The sequence below is a fragment of the Lycorma delicatula genome, chromosome 10 (assembly GCF_047948215.1).
Source record: "Lycorma delicatula isolate Av1 chromosome 10, ASM4794821v1, whole genome shotgun sequence".
NCBI lineage: Eukaryota > Metazoa > Arthropoda > Insecta > Hemiptera > Fulgoridae > Lycorma > Lycorma delicatula.
The window spans coordinates 7427105-7451673 of record NC_134464.1 but is presented as its reverse complement, the minus strand read 5'-3'; the positions used below and the strand labels follow the sequence as shown (position 1 = coordinate 7451673).

Here is a 24569-nt window from a genome sequence, read left to right as displayed (position 1 = left end):
TCAAAGATATCTGGGTGCTGCATCATGACAATGCGCCTTATTGCACTGCATTATCAATCAATTAATGAGTTTTTGGCAAAGAAAAAACCATCCCTATAGTTCCTCAACCACCTTATTCGCCTAACTCGAGTCCTTGCGACATTTCCCCTGTTTCCGACTTTAAAAAAAAACACCTCAAAGGACACCGTTTCGAAAAAGTAGAATATATATTTTTAAAAATGTAACCGACCGGTTGAAGGATATTTCCATTTCTGAATTCGAACACCGTTATGAAGGTTGGGAAAACCGTTTGAAGCGTTGCCGTGGCTTCTGAAGGAACTATTTCAAATCGGATTGTAAATAAAAACGTTTTCTGAACCGGTCTCATTACTTTATTTCTAAACGTCGTATATACTGACATCAGTGCCGATAGTATACAGTATAGTATAATAGTAGTTATAACTTCAATACTAAACTGATAAATGACAATATTTTTATTGCCCGTAAGGTGAAATTTTTGGAATCTTGTGTTTTAGCCACACCCCCCTCCATTGCTTAGAAAATCACAAATTTTGGAGTAAAATCTCAATTTAACATAATTTAGATATACGCTTCTTTAACATGTTGTAGCTTTATTAGAAGATATTAATTACATAATCTTATGAAAATGATGCCTTTAGCAAGGCGTCAAATAACCGATTACAAAATGAAACTTACTAAAGATTAATGGTGCTAGTAACAGAAACTGCATCTCCATCTGGTGATACAACTGAGATATGAGCAGTTCCATAATGACTTGCTTCGTTAAACGTACGATCATCTCTTATTTGTTTACGTATATAATCGGCATACTCTTTCGACGTTAACTCATTTACGAACTGAAATATTTAAATTCTATTTTAAAACAAACAAAATAAAAAATAAATAATAATTAATTTGCAATACACTAGGCAACAATTTATTGTTAACATGAATAATTCCCATTGATCTAATACTTTTGACAGTCGCTTTAAACACAGGTTCAGTTCCAATTAAATCTACAGTGACAAATTCCTGATACCAAAGAAGGCAGGAGCAGATAAATCAGAAGATTAAACAGAACAATTAGTTTAACTAGTCACGCATCAAAAATCTTAACTAGAATTCTGTACGGAAGAATCGAGAGGAAAGTGGAAGAAGTGTTACGAGAAGACAGATTTTGTTTCAAGAAAAGTATAGGGACAAAGGAAGCAATTTTCTTTAGCACTCAGATTAATAGTAGAAGGAAGAATAAAGAAAAACAAACCGACATACTTGGCGTTTATAGACCTAGAAAAGGCATTCGATAACGTAGACTTGAATAAAATGTTCAGCATTTTAAAAAAATTAGGGTTCAAATACAGAGATAGAAGAACAATTGCTAACATGTACAGGAACCAAACAGCAACAGTAGCAATTGAAGAACATAAGAAAGAAGCCGTAATAAGAAAGGGAGTCCGACAAGGATGTTCCCTATCTCCGTTACTTTTTAATTTTTACATGGAACTAGCGGTTAATGATGTTAAAGAACAATTTAGATTCGGAGTAACAATACAAGGTGAAAAGATAAAGATGCTACGATTTGCTGATGACATCGTAATTCTAGCTGAGAATAAAAAGGATTTAGAAGGAACAATGAAGTCCTACGCAAGAAAATAAAATAAGAATAAGACGAAAGTAATGAAATGTAGTAGAAATAACAAAAAATGGACCACTGAAAGTAAAAACAGGAAGAGAAAAGATTACAGAGGTAGAAGAATTTTGTTATTTGAGAAGTAGAATTAATAAAAATGGACGAAACAGGAGCGATATAAAATGACGAATAGCACAAGCGAATCAGAAGTATAATTTCTTTACATCAAAAATTAATTTAAATGTCAGGAAAACATTTTTGAAAGTATACGTTAGAAGCGAACCTTTATATGAAAGTGAAACTTGGCGATTGAAGTATCTGAGAAGAAAATATTAGAAGCTTTTGAAATGTGGTGCTATAGGAAAATGTTAAAAATATGACGGGTGGATAAAGTGACAAATTAAAAGGTGTTGCAGTAAATCGATGAAGAAAGAAGCATTTGGAAAAATATAATTAAAACAAGAGGCCATATATTAAGCCATCCTGGAATAGTCGCTTTAATATTAGACGGTCAAGTAAAAGGAAAAAATTGTGCATGCCGGCAAAAATTGGAATATGTAAAACAAATTGTTAGGGGGGTTATACCGCAATGAAACGACTAGTACTAGATATGGAATCTTGGAGAGCTGCATTCAAATGAATGAAGTATATATATATATATATATATATAAATATATCTTATATATAACCGATGATGTGGATTCCGACGAAAGTGCTTTTGGAATAAAAAAAATAAGGTGTTATTTAATTTATTTTGTAATTTTATATATATATATATATATATATATATACGCCTTTGAAGGTTTTGGGGTCTGAGGGATATGAAACGTTCATGGTACCCATTACAATAGGTAGTTTTCTTATGAAATCTACCTAAAAAGATTTTTCACATTAGAAGGAAAGGAGGTAAAAGAGAAAGAGAGAGAAATGAATCTCTGGTAAGGTAAGATCAACATTCGTTACGATGATAAAACTTTCAAATCGTTAAGTTCTCTTTACATTTGATCAATGATTATTAACATACATAATAAATGTCACACACACACACACACACACACACACACACACACACACACACACACACACACACACACCGGTAAAACCACTTTTATTTTAGGGTTTTTCTTATGATTAGAACTCTAAAATTATTCAATTTTAATGAACAAAATACAGTTTCAATATTATCTATCAAATCGTTCACAGCAACTGAAAGAAAACTGTAAGGATAGTTAAGCGTTCAATCCGTAATAAAAAAATTACTATACAACAAAATAACTGGATTTGAATCGGTTACAAGCAATTTTAAAATCTTACCGATGTAATATTGACAAAATCCGGATCGCCGAGTTCTGTTCTACGAGCGAAAGTATATTTAAAGGCTTCAACCATCCTATGTGTAGTTAATATCGTAGAATTAATGTTAGAAACGCTGGAAGCATCCATTTTATATCCGTCAATTATATTTTTAAAAAATGCTAATAAAACTCCGCTGCCAGGAGGTGGAGATGCGTACACGGTCTGTTCTCCATGTAAAGTTGTTCGGGTCGGTTCTCTCCATTTCGGCCTGAAAATAAAAAAAAAAACAAAACAAGTCATATATAATTGTACTGAAATATATAACCATCTATAGTAATGATACCAAAGAAAGCAGGGGCAGATAAATGTGAAGAATACCGAACAATTAGTTTAACTAGTCGTGCATCAAAATTCTTAACTATAATTCTGCACAGAAGAATTGAGAGGAGAGTGGAAGAAGTGTTAGCATAAGACCGATTTGGTTTCAGGAAAAGTATAGGGACAAAGGAAGATATTTCAGACCTCAGATTAATAGTAGAAGGAAGATTAAAGAAAAAAACAGACATACTTGGGGTTTATAGACCTAGAAACTGGCTACAGATCATGTAGCCAGTTCAATGGCTACATGATCTGAAAAGGTTAAATTGTTTTACTATTTTAATTTTCTGATTGTTTTACCGTAATGTGCTCTATTACCAGAGGATCTATGGCCATTAGTTCAGTTTTTTCCAAAGAGATATGAAGCCCTAACCTTTTGTGCTTGGATTTGAAGCTCATGATTTGTGTTTTGGCTTCTTGAATATTATCTGCTAAAACAGGAAGGTCATCTGCACACAGGCGATTTAGTGCGATGGAGTTTTTCTTAGTACCCATTTTTATATTTTTGGGATTTATTTCATACCATTTTCTCATGACAAATTCGAGGGCGCAGTTAAAAAAGGAGTGGTGAGAGGCCGTCTCTTTGCCTCAAAACAGTTTTTATGGAGAAGGGTCAAGAGAGTTCACCTCTGAATTTCACTCTGGACTTGGTATCGGTTAAAATTAATTTTATCACGTTTTAAGTCGATGAAGGTAATTAGTTGTTTTTTTCGTCTTTTGTTTAAGTCTATCATAAATTTTAGGGATATTATTTGCTCCGGACAACTTCTCCAACATACTTGGCGTTTATAGACCTAGAAAAGGCGTTCGATAACGTAGACTGGAGTAAAATGTTCAGCATTTTAAAAACATTAGGGTTCAAATACAGAGATAGAAGAACAATTGCTAACATGTACAGGAACCAAACAGCAACAGTAACAATTGAAGAACATAAGAAAGGGAGTCTGACAAGGATGTTCCCTATCTCTGTTACTTTTTAATCTTTACATGGAACTAGCAGTTAATGATGTTAAAGAACAATTTAGATTCAGAGTAACAGTACAAGGTGAAAAGATAAAGATGCTACGATTTGCTGATGATATAGTAATTCTAGCCGAGAGTAAAAAGAATTTAGAATAAACAATGAACGGCATATAGATGAAGTCCTACTCAAGAACTATCGCATGAAAATAAACAAGAACTAAACAAAAGTAATGAAATGTAGTAGAAATAACAAAGATGGACCGTTGAATGTGAAAATAGGAGGAGAAAAGATTATGGAGGTAGAAGAATTTTGTTATTTGGGAAGTAGAATTACTAAAGATGGACGAAGTAGGAGCGATATAAAATGCCGAATACCACAAGCTAAAAGAGCCTTCAGTAAGAATTTTTTTACATCAAAAATTAATTTAAATGTCAGGTAAAGATTTTTGAAGTTATATGTTTGGAACGTCGCTTTATATGGAAGTAAAACTTGGACGATCGGAGTATCTGAGAAGAAAAGATTAGAAGCTTTTGAAATGCGGTGCTATAGGAGAATGTTAAAAATCAGATGGGTGGATAAAGTGACAAATGAAGAGGTATTGCGGCAAATAGATGAAGAAAGAAGCCTTTGGAAAAATATAGTTAAAAGAAGAGACGGACTTATAGGCCACATCCTGGAATAGTCGCTTTAATATTGGAAGGACAGGTAGAAGGAAAAAATTGTGTAGGCAGGCCACGTTTGGAATATGTAAAACAAATTGTTAGGGATGTAGGACGTAGAGGGTATACTGAAATGAAACGACTAACACTAGATAGGGAATCTTGTAGAGCTGCATCAAACCAGTCAAATGACTGAAGACAAAAAAAATATATTTGAATTTTTTTCACATTTTTATGACATTCAGTAACAAAACAAGATGCCCAGAATACATATTTGGACAGTGCGGAGAGGTATTAACTTTTAATTTTACACCACAAATAAAAAAATAGATGACAGTAAAGAACATAGTATATATTCTATTAATTGATGAAACTTACTTGTATCTCTGCAAATCTTCAAGTGTAATAATACCACCCATATCTTGAATATCTTCAATAAAAGTTTTAGCTAATGTTCCGTTATAAAGTTCATCACCGCCTTTTTCAGCAATAATCTGCAAAGTATCACATAATCTTTCTGGCCTAATTAATGTGGCAGCCGGTTTTATTTCATCTGTACCTGGCTGAATAAACCATTCTCTATATAACAAAAAAAATTTCACATTTCAAAAAAGAAAAATATAAAATTATCGATATTATGAGAATTATTTTTTTTCCAAGGTCCGATCGGTCACGAACTAAAAACCCATGCAAAAATCGGATGAACCTTTGCACATATGCGTTGCAGGAACTTTAAAGCAGGACGTGCAGATGTTCATGATGCAGGCGGTCAGGGAAGGATGCGAGCAGATGAGGCAGTTCAAGAAAATCGTCGGTTCACAATTTCTGTATTGAGCGATTCGTTTCCTAAAATTTCAAGGTCAGCTCTCTACACCGTTGTGAGCGAGAGACTTCAGTACCGCAAACTGTGTACGAGATGGATTCCCAAGATGCTGTCTGACCATCAAAAAACAATAGAATGGACGCCTCCCTTACGTTTCCCGAGCACTACCGCAATGAAGGAGAAGATTTTTTGAACAAAATTGTGACAGGGGACGAGACACGGGTCCATTTCGAAACTGAAGAAACAAAAGAACAATCCAAACAGCAGATGCATTCTCCCATTGAACCGAAGAAGTTCAAGCTAACCTTCTCCAACAGAAAGCGTATGGCAACTGTGTTCTGGGACCGGAATGGCGTTCTCTTGGTGGAATTCATGGAACATGGCCACGACCTCATACTGCGTGACTCTTCAACATCTACGAAGGGCAATTCAGAATAAGCAGAAAGGAATGTTGTCATCAGGAATTGTCTTTCTCCATGACAATGCTCGGCCGCACACTGCAGCTGTAACAAAGAAGCTCCGGCACAATTTTCATCGGGAAGTGTTTGATCAACACTTTTATACAGCCCGGACTTAGCTCCAACCTCCTTGCTCGCATGAAACGCTGGCTAGGAGGACAACATTTTGGCGTAGAAATCGTGTTGCAGACCAACGTAGAAAATGGCTGAAAACACAGGCGGCTCTGTTCTATGACGAGGGTATTGGAAATTTGGTACCACGCTACGACAAATGTCTAAATCGGAGTGGTGACTATGTAGAGAAATAGCATAACTATGTTAAGTACTTGTTACAAACAAAAAATTTTTATATTCGCTGTGGTTTTAATTTTGTGACCGATCGGACCTTGAAAAAAAAAACATAAACCTTGTACAAAATGTGTGAACTAAATTAATTAATTAATGTTTCATTTTTTCCGCAAACATGAATCACAAATAATACGACATCTGTAAATAAAGTAATCAGACCGGTTCAGAAAAACTTTTTATTTACGATCGGATTATACCTGGATTCCTTCTGGATTATACCTTCGAAACAATTCCCTTGGGAAGTCATGTAACACTTCAAATGGATTTCCAATTCATCATAGCAATGTTGGAACTCAGAAACCGAATTATCCTTTACATTTTTTAAAAATATTTTCTTCTGTTCCAAAATCGTATCCTTTGAGATGTTTTTTTACATTCATTAACAGAAAAACATCAGGAATTCAAATTAAGTGAATAAGGTAGTAGAGGAACTACAGGAATGTTTTTTTTTTCTTTAACCAAAAACTCATTAATTGAAGAATGCAGTGTGACAAGGTGCAGCATCCAGTTGTCTTTGATGGCTGTTCTTACGCGATCAACTTTCTCCTGCAGTCGTTCAAGAATTTCTCGATAAACATATTGATTTAAAGTTTTTCCTATAGGCAAAAATTCCTTATGGACAACGCTATTACAATCGAAAAAACAAATTAACATGGATTTGATTTATGATTTCCTCATTTTTGCTTTTACGGGACGTAGTGAATTTGAAGTGTGCCGCTCCTTGCTCTGGCATTTTGTTTCTGGATCGTACATAAATATCCAAGATTCATCACCAGTAGACATTTTTTTAGAAAACCAGTTTCAATTCACCTTAAAAGATCGCAGCACACTTCCACCCTGTTGTCCTTTTATTCAACAGTGACGTGTTTTAGGCAAAAACATTCTTCATGTCCGATTCATTAGTCAAAATTTGATGGACTGTGGTACCATTCAAATGCAATCATTCTGACAGTTACACTGATTTCTACATTCTTCTACGAAATAAGGAAGAATTGTGATCGCGAAAAATTTCGGTTTTCAGATTTCACCGGAAATATCCATTTGACCATACCTAAATCCATTTTGACAAGTTTCGGCGTTACGTACGTCACGCCGATACGTATATCATGTGAGATACGTATGTATCTCGCATAACTCAAAAACGATTGCCGTAGAATGTTGAAATTTTGGATTTAGGACTGTTGCAACATCTCGTGCGCACCTCCTTTTTGATTGCAATCGACTGAACCGAAAGTGTCCAAAAAGGCCCAAACTCCAAAACATTTGGATTTTAGACTGTTTTTAACTTCCGTAATAATCCGTAATCGAGAGATTTTCAACGATACATCATAAGCGGTACTTATTTTCATCGGTTCCACGTTACAGCTAAATAAAATTTTAATTAATGAAATATTTGGTTCATACAAGGGGAAACAATTCGAATTCAACTTCATATACATTTTTTTAACTTGTTTTTTTTTTAATTCAAATATATTTATTTATTAATAATTATTAAACTCTGATCGTAAAAAAAAAATTACAATAAATAATAATTCAATAATAATAATAAAAAAAGAAATATGAAAAAATCAAAAGTTATTAGTGAAATAACATTTTTTCTACTTTTCATTTAATTAAAAAAATTTACAGAGGTTAAAATTTTTAATAAATCAATATATTTAAATTGAAAAAAAAACTGTGCGTGAAATCGAACTCCAATCGACGTGTCCATGGCTACAGATCCGACACGTAAACACTTGAACGACAGGAAACAAAATTATTATATAAATATGAAATGCCGATACGTACACCACAAAAATGTGTGATAAAATGTGGTTCCACCGCATTGCGATCGTGTAACCGTCTACTTTAATAAAGAACTGAAGGATCGTACCTCACTTTCAAATTAAATAAGTTTAAATGAAACGCATCAAAATATGCGTATATATAATTTAATAGGCGTACAAGGAAGTCATGCGGTGTACACATCAGATTTTTTTATCGTAGATAACATAATGTGTTCTAGAAGTATAATTCTAATATTTTTTTTTTTATGTTAAAGGAAGACTAAAAAATTAAAATCAAACACCTTTTTATTTTTTATTTAGCGGAAAGTAGCTCAGCCAAATTAACAATTAACATTATCCAAAACTTTGCTCGGTGAATTTTTACTAGCTTGAATATCGGTAATTTTGATTTTTTAATTAATTATTTATTAGAATCGTAAAATTTTTTGCCACGTACTGCTTCATATTGAAATCAAATTTTTCAAAATAATATATTTTTTTATCGACTTTACATCGGTTTTTTTATCCATAGCGTTTTATATCTATCCGTTTCTGAATTATCAGAATAAAATATTTATTTATTTAACGTTGTTATCGATTTTTTTTTAATAATTTATATCGTCAGAAGTTAGAAACTATTTTTATTGTTAAAACAAATAATAATGAATTTTTATAATTTAACAGGTAATGCTGTTTGTTAGACAACTCCGTAACGACGAAATAAAAATAGATTCCTACGGATTCTATACCGTGAATCTTAACCTATTTCTAAGGATAAGTAATTAAATTAGCGTTCAATTTATTATAACGATTATTATTATTTTTAGGTCGAGCTGAAACTTATGTAATTATTGTTTTACCTATAATAGCAGCACAACATGTATTCTGGTACGCTTAAACGCAGCGATTTAAATCGCCAACAATAACACGAAATCTCGTAGAAGATTATTTTCTAAATCCCTTTTTTTCGAGGAAAACACAAAATATAACGCAAAACTTTTTTGCCTTTCAGTAACAAAATATTTCTCCAGTAATTCGTAACTTCAAACGATCTGTTCACTGGAATTATCGTTTCATCGTTAACTGTAATTGTTGTTTGTTAAACTCAATTTAAAGTGTCATAACTTTCCCGGTTTCACAGTTGACAAACCTTTATTTAAAATACTCCAATTTGTATTTAAATATTCACGACTTATTACTTATATTTCCATCAAATAAAAGCGTTTAAATTATGAAATAAAAATTAAGTAATTGGTTTCTGCAGATCCTGACGATATGTTACTTATGCAAAAATTAATAGACCGGCGTGTATTACCTTTATAAAGAAAAAATTTAACTTTGACTAAAATATATGGTTAATGATAGAAGAAAAATCGGGTACCATCTTACCCACTTGTCTGTAGGGGTGCACACTGGAAATATTGGTGCCTGAAAATTTTGTGTCTGTTTTCAAACAGAATTTAGCGTTACGCTTCAAAACTTTCAGTCGTATTACAGTTACTTATTAATCTGTTTGAAAAAATAAGATGCCGTTTTTTACAAAAGAAACTTCTCTTTTTTTCCTGTTTATTCTCCGGTAATTACCGTTCAGATAATACTTCAGAAGATGAATGAGGATGATATGTATGAGTGTGGTGTTGTACGGTCTCAGATCGACCGTTTCTGAGATGTGTGGTTAATTGAAACCCGACCGCCAAAGAACACCGGTATCCACGATGTAATAGTCAAATCCGTGTAAAAATAGCTGACTTTACTAGGACTTTAACGCTGGAACTCTCGACTACCAAATCGGCTGATTTGGGAAGACCGTTCACCAGTAGACCGACCCGGTGGGTTAATACAAAAAAAGCTTAAGGTACTTTTTAAAATTCAAGAAAATTTAAGCGTATATGTAAAAATATAACATAAGAATGTTACTCTTTAATAAGTCACCTGCAAGATTATTTTAGAATATAGAATTAATGTTTAGTTATTAAAAAAATTTACTATTTTACAACGTACTGACAGCCAAAAAAAATCTTTAAAGTGAATTTTCATATCGTAGAAAATAAATATCAAACGCTAATATTAATATTAACATTAATAAAAAAAGGAAACGAATTAGGAAAACCCTCTAAAAAGTAAAAAATAAGAATTAAGTAAGATTGCGAATTTTAAACAAAAACAAAAAAATATATATTAACAAATATAAAAACGCACTAAAAAGTAAAAAAATAAATTATATAAATATCTAATAAATAACCGATAAATAAATGTAATAATTATTAAATTTTAAAATTAAAAGTAATGAAAATATTTAGTTAAATAACAGCGCGGCACAGTTTTTATATCTATTTAAAACAACACAACATTTATTTTTACAACAAATAATCTTCATTTTCATTTTCAATAACGACGCGAGGAGGCGGAAAGGTCTGCTGGAACCTCTCCGGTTGAGACCGACTAGCTACAAGTAACAATCTTGGAAAATGCACCCGCTCGCTTTCTTTGTACGTGTTATCACATAGTTGGAGTTCATCTTCGAATTCTGCTTGTAATCTAAGCCAAACTGAACACACTCTTTCCGCTAAAAGTTTCATTTTAATTAATTATGAATTTTTATTTAACGAATTCATAATTACGATTACGATTATAATAACGATAATAATTAATAATTTTTCAGATTACCATCAACTTTGTGCAAGATTTCTAAATTTAATTTTTATTTTTAATCTTATTAAACCTTAAAGGTCATCTCTGTGCAAATTTGAACCGTCAAAGAATTAAAAACTTGAGTTATTTTATTACAGATAAATAAAGTATATACATATACTAAACAACCTCGTTAAACAAAAAAAAAATTTTTAAATACAGCAAATGTCTATAAATACTTATTCGAAAACATCGTTATAAAAACTGCGCCACGCTTTTATTTAACTAAATATTTTATTACTTTAAATTTAAAAGTTAATTTAATTATTAAAATTTAATAATTATTACATTTATTTGTCGGTTATTTATTATATATTTATATAATTTATTTTTTTACTGTTCAGTGCGTTTTTATATTTGTTAATATATTATATTTTTTTGTTTAAAATTCTCAATTTGATTTAATTCTAATTTTTTACTTTTTAGGGAGATTATCTAATTTGTTTCCTTTTTTTATTAATGTTAATATTAATATTAGTTAAATAAAAGATTTTTAAAAAAATAATTTTTTACATGTAATCAAATATATTTTTGTATTTTTTTAAGGGTAAAAAAAAACATATTTATTTTTACACATCGAAGTTACATACGTGTACCAAATTTGAATCATTTTCATACGATAGTTGATGAGAAATGAAAATTTTCAATTTAGCATAGGCGAAGCGCTTGGTTGGCGCTTGGCGTGGTGGTGGATCATATCAAATTTCGACAACGTAGTGCTGTATTGTCAGTGAACCAAATTTCATTGATTTTCATCCCATAAATCAAATATATAGGCAGTTGCAAAATTTGATTATTCCTAAAGCGAGTTAAATAAAAGCTTTTAAAAAGACAATAAATATTTACTTTTACTTATGATAATAAATTCTAATAAAAAGCGTTAAATTAAAATTTAATTTTTTGTATTGGAATCTAAAGGAAACGACATTAATAAAAGGCTTTATAAACGGAAGTTCATAAATTTTTTATGAAGACCTATATTTTTTATCGGGTTTGATTTAAATGAACTTTAGATATATAAAAAGTAATAATAAATTATATTTTGTTCTACTAAAAAAATTTAAACTTAAAAAAATCCTAAATTCACTTCGTTATAACATTACACAAAAAATATTTTAGATAACATAATTAAAAATAAATTCAGTTAAACCAGTTTAACAATATTTATAAGCACAGCATGGGAATATTAATAATATTTTTTTTTTTTAAACAGTTACCTACCGAAGCTAATAATGTCGACCGGGACAAAAGTCCCAGTTCAAGCCCAGATCAAGCCAAAAATGGCTTGATGAACTATAGCTAAAAAGGGGTTTTTAATTTACGATTTACATTTTAAATACATTACTGAACACATTTTTTTAAATCCTCCAATGTTTAATTTTTTTTTTCAAATATAATGGCTTTTTATTATCTATGCGTTTCATTAAGTACAAACTATTTTTTTAAAGCGGTTAATTCAAATGATCTCAGTGATTTCTGTAATATTAGAGAAAATTTGTTGGTGATTCCCAATAAATTTAAAATTGTTCCAGGAAACTCAAATGTAAGAAACGAAAAACACCGTTAAATACAACGCAGAATTTAAAGGTAGATTTTTAAGTTTTTAATTACGCATGAAACGGTTACTACACGTCATGCGGTTAATTACTAAAAGTCAGGCCGATATGACTTATACAATCAACCGATCTATTATCACTTATGTAGAAAGTTGTATCTTAATGAATTTGAAAAAAAATTATCTTCTTACTCCGCAAAAGTTACAGATAAAATTCAAACAAACAACTAAATATTATAAATCATTATCGATAAATATGATAAAAAATGAGATAATGCTAAACAAGGAATTAAGGTAATTAGGGAATACGTAATTATTGTCACTTTCATTCCGATCTAAAGTTTTCACATGTAAATAATAATTACATTTTTCTCTTAGAGCCTCCGATGAAACTTATTGTTGTCATTTCAAACTTATTAATATTATGTTATCGTTAATATTATTACGTTATTTATTAATAATATTGATCACCACTGAAATCTATCGATACGAATAATAATGCTGTATTGCGATGAAATTTTATTCTCGCTTAATTTTACCTTTTCAATATCGTATAAGAATTTAGTCGTTTATTTTTATTTGTCAATTTACGTACAAACTTCTATATTCATTGTTATTTTAACCGTCGTTTATTATATATGTGAAATAAATTATTATACTATACTAAAATTGGTTCTTGCAATTCGTTTACGATTTAGAAAATAAAGAAAAACATTTACGATTTCTACAGTAGAACGATAAACCGATTCAGATAGAGATGACGATTTTGTCTATCTCCAATCTCCAATGTCAATCGTCAATGTCGAAATTCTTAAGCGTTGATGTTCGCACAACAGCACAGATCCGAGGATAAGAACATAAATTAGACTGTGGAAAATCAAACGGTTGAACGACAATAGACTTTAGTTAGACGCTAAAATTTTCTATATTTAAAATAGTTCAAAGAAATATTCATCCTTGAAACGGCACACCAAAGATCTGAAAATATTTTGCGACGAGGTAATAGCTATACATTTATTTACGTGAAGTTTGTGCGGATAACATATTTAACAGTCTAATAACGATAAGCGGAACAATAAACCGTTAAAAGTTTATAACAATTTATATTTGGCGGCATATGTTGATAAATAAACGATTGCTTTTTATACTCCGTATGAGACGGTTTGACCGATACGTTATTAAATGTAATACGACCTCCCGTTTGACCAGGCAGTAAAACCGTGTCCAAATTATGGAGAGTATTTCGTGACACTCTAACTTAACCGGTATGCGGTTTCAGTAGTATAGTTCAGTCGTACGCTTAATTTCGTCGACACTGTGATTAGGAATCCACAAGTAAGTTATGAATCTTTGTTAGTTTTCGCAAAATTACGAAATAGATGTGAGTTTGGCGCATCCCCGCGTTAGTGTAATTATATTTATGTGAATTTAAACGGTGGTGATTCAGCAGGAATATAGGTATATTTAAACAGATAATGGCGGACATCGTTGTCTTCCGGTCGATACTAGAAATTATTTTGCACATCGATATTATCATAAATTGTTTTTCCAATTCGCAATTGAAAAGTTTAGTTTTCTGATTATTATAACATTAACATCAATATATTTCATTTTCTGGCTCTAGAAGAAAAATCTCAATATGTTAATAGGAAAGTAATAAGATGCAATAAATAAGATAACACGTTTTGTAAATTCAATGAAAAAAAAAATTCGCATGAACTCAGAGTACGTATTATCTCCGCATAACAATATATTATCAGAATTGGCAATTTCTATCATCAGAAAGTATCGTACTGGAATTAACGTACTTTCATATTTCAGTATATTTGATTTCAAGCTCAGAAATAGAAATGCTGGAGGTTTTCTCTTCTTTTTTCTCTATGGATTAATTTATCCGTATACAATTTTCTTCTTATCTTCTGCCTTTAATAACAATAGAATTTTTTCCGTTTTTTGTTACATAGTTTGGTTAAAATTTCGTTGCCGGTTTTTTTGCCGATGTCAACATTTCACAACCCCTTGATTCCAGAAACATTAAAAAAATCTGTTTCGGCACGCCGAAAGGCGGAGGTAGATTTCACCGGTGTTAAGTAGGGGATAAAAAGGATTTCCACTTTAAAGTTTAAAAAAATTTCAAATTTACTCAATACGACAACGGTTGCATGTGAAAAAAATGTTACACGTGTTTAGCATACGACAAGCCTCATCTTCTTACAATTCCAGCAACATTTTGGTCATCCCTTGTCGTAAGGGTTGATCATATCAAAAATTGTTGCAGACAAAAGTTTTAGGTAATTTTTAGAAGACTAACGACCATTTTAAACCGATTCGATACTTCTCTATTAAGAGAGGTATGATTGTCTTCAAAACCCTATTTTTTCACCCCTGGGGCCAACGGTTGATGATATCAAAAACCTTTACTTACATAAGTTTTGGGCCCTTATCGAATGAAGAGGAGGAACTTTAGTAAACAAATTCGATATTTGTATATATATATATATATATATATATATATATATAAAACTTTTGAGCTGACGGTGGTTTTGGGGTCTGGGGGTGTGAAACGCGAAGATATGTCCAAATTTTACGGAAGTTAAATCATGGTTCCGATTACATTAGGTAGCTTTCTTATGAAATCTACCTAAAACCCTTAAAAATTTCTGAAAGATGTGTGTACAAAGTCTGAAACCGATTTGTATAATCATTTACTTACTTCATTATCTAGTCGATTTTCAAAATTCGTTTTTATTTGTGTTTCATAATTCGTTTGATCGATTTTAAGAGCAAATAATTAGCGTATTTAAAAAAAAATCTGGGGAAGTTTACACACTCTTTTAACGTTTATTCTTAAACGGATAATATATTCTATATAACACACACATATACACAGTTATATAATTGTATTCTATTTTGTAAATTGCTATAATTTATTTATACCGTATATTGAATTAAGATTTATTTTACAAAAATATATTACATTATTGTTGTTCGCATTAATATTAATTTTGATTTCAGGGTGTTGGTTTAATGGCTACGTTTCTGGTAATATTCATCCAAATCAATAAACCAGAATTTTGGCCTCAAAGTTAAAATACTTAATAATGAATTAATGAGTGTAGTGTCTGCGTTATATTTTTCTACAATGAATTTAAAAAAGCTTACCTAGAAAACTTCATTCGAAATCTCATAAAGTAATAAATTTGATTATAATTTATCATTGAGAATTAAGTACTTTTCGTCTTTGTAAACAAAATTTTGAAACAAAGTAAACTAAATAAAATGTATTTATTAGTAATAATTAAAACAATCATAATGGTAGTTTATTCTGATATATTATCTGTACGAATTAAAAAATAAAAAATAATTTTAATCGACCGTTTTGACTTTTCCCTTTGAAATTTTAATCCAAAATTTAATTAGCAGAAAATGTTATTGTTATCCTGTTTACAATAATTAAAGGAAAATTTCTACGGACTTATTTTAAGATGTAAAATCCCTTCATACGATCGGTTTGATAACTAAATAACAGTGACAGGGTCAGTAACATTTCAAAATTACAAATCCAAGCTTATTAATGCACAAAGAATTTTAAATAGTAAATTGAAACGGTCGATTATAAACGTAATTTATTTTCATATAAGGGTCACGAAATTTCTTTGTATTTTAAAACAAAAGTAAAACATTTTTTTTTTTAATTTCGTAACCAAGTATATTATTAAGTCAAGTATGCGACGATTTGATCGACCACCTTTTGCTATTTTTGAGGAAAAACATAATCCCGTCATTGTGGAACTTAAACTTTCGGAAGGTTTTTAGACAAAACCTTTGATAAGTGGTTGTCACAAATCTTTTTTGAAGCTAACTTATACCGTTAAGGTAATTTGTAGAGACTGAAACCGACGGTAGTCTGACGGTGCAAGATCAGGACTAAGTAGTGGACGCATCAAAACTTCCCAGCCAAGTTCTCACAGTTTTCAAGAATATGTGGGATCTAGCGAACACATTTTCTATCGATCAATTCTCGTCGCAATATTGACTGGTATAACCTTTCCAGTTGTTAACAGTAAAAGTTAAAGACAATTAATTGTCATACCAGATGGCAGCAGCTCATAGTGAAATATTTCTTTCAGATCAAAGTAGACTCGCGTGCACACAAACGGCATCTCTTTTCTTGTCGATCTTCGCTTTGCCATCGTTTACTAGCTTCAACTTGCTTTGACCACGATCATTTTCATAAATTATTGTAGTAAATTGTCCAATTTTTGTTGCCCGTAATGAGCTGTTTCAAAAACGGTTCGAGTTCGTTCCTTTTTAGCAACGTTTTGTAGATGGAACATAGATCAGTTAAATTCTACTTTCTCGGCACCACAGCTCTAGAGCTATGCTGCAAGAAAGAGAGTATGGTAATCGGTCAAAAAATGGTGTATGAACTTTTTTTATTTCTTGACATTTCATGACCCAGGGACCCAAACAAAAAGCGGGAGGTAAGGTTTGTATGTACGTACTTAGTATATAAGTGGGCTGGAGTTTGAAGCTTAATAACTTTTGATCGGATAAACCGATTCTGATGAAATTTGTCACACAGAATCAGTATACGGGAAAATTTGTCGGTAAAAGTTTAGGGGCAACGTATCCAGGGATGGGATAAATAGCTTCTTTGGGATCAATTTCTCAAAATTTTGTAAATATAACTTCTCTTCATAATTATTAAGCTATTAAATGCGTACATGCTTATCTTACCGTTTAAAAGAAACAACTACCTCCAAATTCTTCCCTTCACCAAAAATCAACTCGCTATCTTTTTATTTATTACATAATCGAATTTTTTCTGTTTTCCTAAGTATAGTAGTAGTACAAGTGACCAAAAACAAAATACTTTGGGGGCAATGCTTTGGTGAGGGAACTGTTCAAAGTTTAATAATAACGATTTTTGAATTTAAAAAAAAATTTGTTTTTTTTATCTAAACTTCTAATAATAATATTACAATAAAATTTTATTATAATTTATCCCCACCCCCAAAAATGGAATCTTAGGTAGTGTTTTATTGGTCAAGCATAATTCATAGGATTTTTTTAATTTCTATCATTCATCATAGTAAATGTAGACTAATCAAAAACTTTTCTTGGAGGTAATTTTGGGAGTAAGAAAGCAGAAAAAAGTTATAAATATCGATTATTAAAATTGTTTAACGTTTTTCAAGTATCATTATTTTTCCAATACCAGGAAAGTGCAACAACTTTTTTGTCAGCTTTTTCATTGTTAAAAGACGTGTTACATCGAGTTTTTTGTATTTAGCTTCCTTTATGAGAATTAAAATAGTTTTGTACTCCATTTTTACTTCGTTAATAATATCAAGCCTGTTAATGTGCAGGTTTTGCTTACTTTTTATCCATAATTTCATCGAAGTTTTTCAATCATTGACTGACCAGAGCGATGTGCATAACTGACATCAAAATTTCCAAACTGAAAACGTTAAAAACGCTTGAACCAGTTTTGTATTACACGTACGGATACTGCATAATATCCATAAATATCACAAGTTTTTTAGTAGGTCTGAATTACATTCTGCCCTTACTTTTTAGTTAAATCTCCATATATGACAAATTTCTTGTATATTTTCACTAATTTTCAGGACGTAATAGCTTTAAATCGACGATCTAATATAAGTGAAATACCTAATATGAGTGAAAGTAGTAGTAACCTTTCTAAAAATATTTAGTGATATCTCACCGTTATAAAGCGCGCAAGTATTGACAGATTTTATTAATAATGCCAGAATTATGAAGTTCAAAACCATCTCCGAGGGAAATACGAAGAAACTTTTCCCCCGACCAGTTTGATTACGATCGGTAACATTATTAGATGAAAAACCTTCCCGGGATAATCAAATTGCTTTCGTTAATAACAAAATCAAATCGTAATGTTTTTTTTGAGTGTCTTCGAATACTGGCGTTTGGCAAACCGAGTGTAACTGATTAGTGTCGGGTAGAATATTTGAGATTTCGTAGTATTGCCTCTCTTGTAAGGTCTGCGGTTTTAGGTGAATACGTACATTCCCAACAAGAAGTTTCTTGTTTAGTAATGAGCTAGATTCTTCAAAACCTAGAATTAATGGTGTACTCTGACATCACTGTACAACAATTTCATCTGTGGAGCAATATTTTTTAGTCGTGTAAACTATATGCATTAAGTAATGCCGATATTAATAATAATTACTAATAATAATCACTTCCTTTATTTACTATCTAAATTTACACTTCCTTAACTAAACATTACAATGATTTATAATAATTTATGTTTTCAACTGAGTTCTCATTTATTCACATTTTAGATATATATTAAATATGTCTAGCAAGAACGATAAAGATTTAGTGATGTTGTTGCTAATACATCTTAAAGGAGATTAAATTTATACAATTAATTCTAACAATAATTACGATCAGCTGGTTCATTCTCATATAAAAAGAAATAAAACGATAGGAGATGTTTACATTAAGCAAGAGGACAAAGAAAACAATTCTATGTTTTTGAATTTAAAAATATGATGTATAAAAAATTTCAGTGTACAGATAAACACTTCAGTATACATTGTTAATATTTAAAAATTAGTGTTTAAATACAATAATAAATATTTTAATTTTTAGAGGACGTTGCAGTAAATGATTAGGCACAGAATGAAAAAGTAATCTGTCGCACCAAGTCTGTCAGAAGGGCGGATTTCCAGTTTTAGTTAACCTTGCAAACGTACCCAAAAACCCAGTGTGCTTGCTTCTAATTCCGATTCCTGTGAACTGATTCACTTGAAGATCAGTAGGAATCATTTTTTACTTGGTTTACATCATCCTATCAAGATTAATCAAAATCGATTAAAATTGCGCCCAGGAAAACGAAAAGGAGCCGAAAATGTACCCAAAAACCCCTTTTTTGGCTCTATCTCCTGTTTCTGTGAACAGATTCGCGTGAAATTCTATTGGACTCTATTGTCTCTAATAGGCTTATATCCGCTCATCAAGTTTCATTAAAATCAGTTAAGATTTGGGTACGAAATAATTTTATACATGCAAACGTAGATATGTGTATATATATGACCAGCCGCAATTGGGATTTTTAAATTCTTTGGAAATCCGCTAAAAAAGCCGTTTTTTACACTATTACTTATTTATTAAATAAATTTTTTAATATATTAAAACAGTTATGGAAACTAAATAGTGCTAAAACTATAACTTAAAGGCAATTAACTTTACCTAAAGGTAAAGATAACAGCTCATGTAATGTAATTACGTTAAAATTTTCCTCCAGTCGTGTTATGAGGCAATTAATGTATAAACTATTAATCATATTGTTTGTCATAATATTTACCTTATATAAGGCCTTTAGCCTTTATTTTCTTTAATAATATACAAGATAATCAACATCAAATTTTGCCGACTGCGAAATTGGCTTTATTCCTACCGGAAGATTGAAAAGGGGAATATTTCAGTGACGTTACATGAAGGGTATCTGTTAGCAATCAACCGTAAAATCATAGGCAAACTGTTTGTTTTTGTTATATTACTAATTTAAAAAATAATTATTTGTGCTTGAATGTTTTGAAAATGAAATAAACTCGTAATAAATATTATTCATAAAATAAAAATTTGATTTTTACAAATTTATTGATTTTACACTCAAATTCAAACTCTGGATCAACTGATGCCGGGAAGAATAGGGTTAAATTATTTGAATCTTCTTGAAAGTAAATTTTTTATTAAAAAGACGAGTTTTTATATATTTTATGTTTTAATTATATATAATTAAAACATTATATAATCTTAGTAGGGTTAAATCTATGTTAAATTTTAACACTTAATTGTAGTTTAACAAATAATTTAGTTTTGTACTTATTCGTTTTACTTTTATTTTAAGAAGAAAATAATTAAATAAATAAGGGAATGATCAACATGGTAACAGTACTATTCGTTTTGAATTTAACCATGGAATGGTTGCGGGGGTTAAATATTAAGTTCTATGCGATTACTGGGAAATCTCAGCAACATCGTCGCCATCATTTAATTTTAAACCACGAAAAAGTAATTCGATTTTAAATTCACTCATTGTATATTCATTTATAACATTGTTTGATAATGCGATATTGTATTACAAATGCACTGATATCAACGATTCGAAAATATATAGTTCAACAGATTTATATATAATTTTAATTAACGTTCAAACATACAAACGGGCACCCGCACACAAATAAATAAATAAATATATATATATATATATATTCTACTCGTGAAAATAATGGAAAAGTTCATATAAAGTTTTATTCAACTTATCTTACCATTATGTATGTTCAGCGTATTTCTACCAAGAGTAGTTCGCATCCTGCTAGTTCTATGTTTCGCCGCTTGGTTGGAGAGTGCTTACTCAACACTCGGCTGCGGGATGTGCTAGCGGCAAATCGTTGCCCGAACGGAGTTAACCTTTCCATGATTCCGAACGATAGGCGTTCGGAATATTATGCTTTAATATGTACTTGTGTGTTACCTGTGTTTTTTGTTAATATAATAAGATTTTTGTGCAGTTACGCCTTTTTTTATTTATTTATTTATTCTCCCGGTTGGATTTACAGTCCGCTTAATAGAACTTAGATATTTCAAGGTTTAAGAATCAACAATGTTCAGAATTAAATTTTCTACAAGTTCCGTTTAAACATTTTGTGTTTATTACCCGTTTAACGAAGTTATTCTTAAGTCAAACATAAAAACCAGGGTTGTGTACCCCGATTTATTTGTTTACACCCAAATTTCTCAAACTCTACCGAAAATAGGGTTCTGAGACCTATTTTATTCAAGTTCTCAGGTCAAAAACCATAAGAAATCACTAAATCTGCTCCTTAATTAACATCCTAAATACTTCAGTACTACCTCATTTCACCGGGGTAGCCGAAATCCGAGCAAAATCTTTTACTAGCCAAAACTCGCAAATGAGGCATTTTAGAACATAAGTTTATATGAACTTTTTCCACTATTTTCACGAGTAAAGTAGTATATAAAAGTCTCAGGAGAACTTTGTGACGCACTCTATATGTATGTATACAGCGTGTTTCAAAATTACGTTACCACGGGATGGATATTTTTACCTATCTATCTATTCACCATGCACCAAACATGTGCGTTATTGAACTTTACCCCTCATTTAGGACTAATGTTTATGCCTGTGTATTATGTGTCAGCTGTGATTGCTTACCTATTCGATAACCAAAATGTAAACGGTATGTATATGGGAACTTTCATTTAAATATACATTTCATGACCAGAAATCTATCTGCCATTTGATTAATAACATAATTTTGAAATACTCTGTATATATATATATATATATATATATATATATATATATATATATATAAATACTCGCCATTATTTTTTATTTAGAGAAAAGTAAAACTGTACGTTTACTTTTGATTATATATCCTTTATGAATTATTTCATCCATAAATTTCTGTGTAAAAAGGAATTTTATAATACAGCACAATTTAATTAACTACATTTCCCATAGGTAATGCTTGCTGTTTGTCAGGCGACTTTTCAACAACTAAATATAAGTACATACACACATGACTTTATTACTGCTTATCTAATTTTATACTTAATGCCTAGTAACTATCACAGTAATATCATACAAATAAACTTTTGATTAATAAAAAATGTTTTAATTAATTGTCATATGTTAAGAAAACATAAAAACAATTATACAGAAATTGGAGTTAAAAAAAAATAATACTTCTACATTTAAGAATATTATAGATAGGAAAATAAAATTAAAATTAATATAACAAATTCTCGTAATGATGTTACTAAATATTAATGCTATTTCAATAAACTTTAAATGTAACCTTATAATTTATTATCCTTTCTACGTAATTTTAAATAACTAGTAATCTATATATATATATATATATATATATATTTTAATATTAAACAGATTTTTTACCCTTTATTAAGTTTAGCCCAACTTATTGTTAAGAAGAAACGTCAAATCACAATTTTTATGATTCGCCTGTTCAAAAAAAAATATATGATGGCAATTATAAATTAATTAATAACTGTAAAGTAAAACAATACAATTTAATTTAAAAAGAAATTAAAATGGAATAATGTAATATTCGAAAAAGCAAAGATTTTATGAAAATTCACTACAAATAGCTTTAAAGACTTATGCGTTAGAGACATACTGCCAGAAAAATCTCAGACGATGTTGAATTCAAACACGGTGAATATTTTGTAAAGAAAAATCGTAAAGTTTGTGAAGGTTTTTTGTTGTAATGAAGCACCATCTTGTATAGAAAATGTCATCGTAGTGCCACATCATCTTAAAATAATTCTGCTGTCGCTGAAAACCCAGGTTTCACAATTTCAAAACGGTACAACGATTAACCATCTCAAAGACCAATTTTAATAGCATTTTTCTTAAAAATGTTCAACTACATGCAAAAAATATTTAGTTGACGCAAAAGGTGCAGCTACGAGACCGTACTCAATATCGTATGTTATTAACTTAGATATTGGAAATGCAGACAAGTAATCCCTGTTTACGTTTAACATTTCATGTAAAATTTACATTGAAAATATAGGAGGACGACAAATAAGACGCATGAAGTTTGATGAATATGCGGTAGTTCTAGTCGATAGCAAATACACGCTTCAAAGATTGTAAACAGCCTTGGAAAAGAATGAAAGAATATGAAATGAAAATAAATATAGGAAAAACTGAAGTAGCGGAAGTTAACGACAAAGAGGCTTAGCCAAAGAAAGAGATTAGCCAGATGCTATATACTAAATGTTTTATTATAAGGAAGTGAAGCTTCCGTACAATAAAGATGAGGGAGAGGGACAGGATTGAGGCTTTAAGATGTGGATGTCGATAAGAATGGAGAAATTAAGATAGTTGGATAAAGATAAATGAGCAAGTAACGAACAGAATTAAAGAAAAGAGACCGATTATAGGAGAAGCGCATAAAAGAAAAGTAAACCGGTTAGGAAATGTGGTTAGAGAAAGCGGAATCTTGATAACTATATTAGAAGGGTTAGTAGAAGGAAGCGAGGAAAAAGAAGGATAAAGTTAATAGATAAGGTGAAGATTATGCTATAAGGGGACAAAGGAAAAACCTTGGACAGTGATGGGTACGGAGATCAATGGCGTTAGAAACCTGCTGCAAGAAAGAATCCAGATTACGATGTCGAATTCAAATATGGTGAATATTTCGTAGAGAAAAATCGTAAAGTTCGTGATGTTTTCGGTTGTAACAAAGCACCATTTTGTATAGAAAATGGCAACGTAGTGCCAGATCAGCTTAAAACAACTCTGTTGTTGCTGAAAACATTTTAAAACGTTACAATGAATTACCATCTTAAACGCGAATTTTAATAGCATTTTGCTTAAAATCCTTGAATTATATGCTTAAAATGTGTACCTGGCGCAAAAAGTGCAGCTAAGAGGCCATCCTCAATATCGTATCTTAGTTACTTAGGTACTGGAAATGTAGACAGTTAACCTCAGTTTTTAAAGAAAATTATCCTTAGGGATGAGGTCTGTTTCTAACCGAATAGATTTATAAATAAACAGAACTTCCAGATACGGTGCTCAAAAAACCCTCAGAATAATAGTCGAATAATATGTTCATTCATAACGATCGACTATTTGGTCTCGTTTTTGGGCCAAAGACAGTATTTTGAGAGCAATGAAAATGCTGCGGTTGCATTCAACGGACGTGGTCGATGTTTATTTCTAGCAGGCAATCGATCTAGCAATATACAGCAAATGTAAAATTCATTGCTATATCTGTGAAAAGTAGCCAAGTTGCTGATGCGAAGAGTCAAGTCCGTCATCGTAATGCTAGGTCGGCTGAAAACATTACTGCTGTCGCTAAAAACCACATTTGTCAGTTCCAGAACCTTTACGACAAGCCATCTAAAAAACTATGATTTATAGCATTTTGCATACAGGTCTTGG

General features: G+C 30.9%; 1 pseudogene; it reads right to left on the bottom strand.

Annotated features, from left to right (window-relative positions):
• Nucleotides 1–24569, bottom strand: part of LOC142331289 (scoloptoxin SSD14-like) — a 152041-nt pseudogene that overhangs the window by 31924 nt on the left and 95548 nt on the right.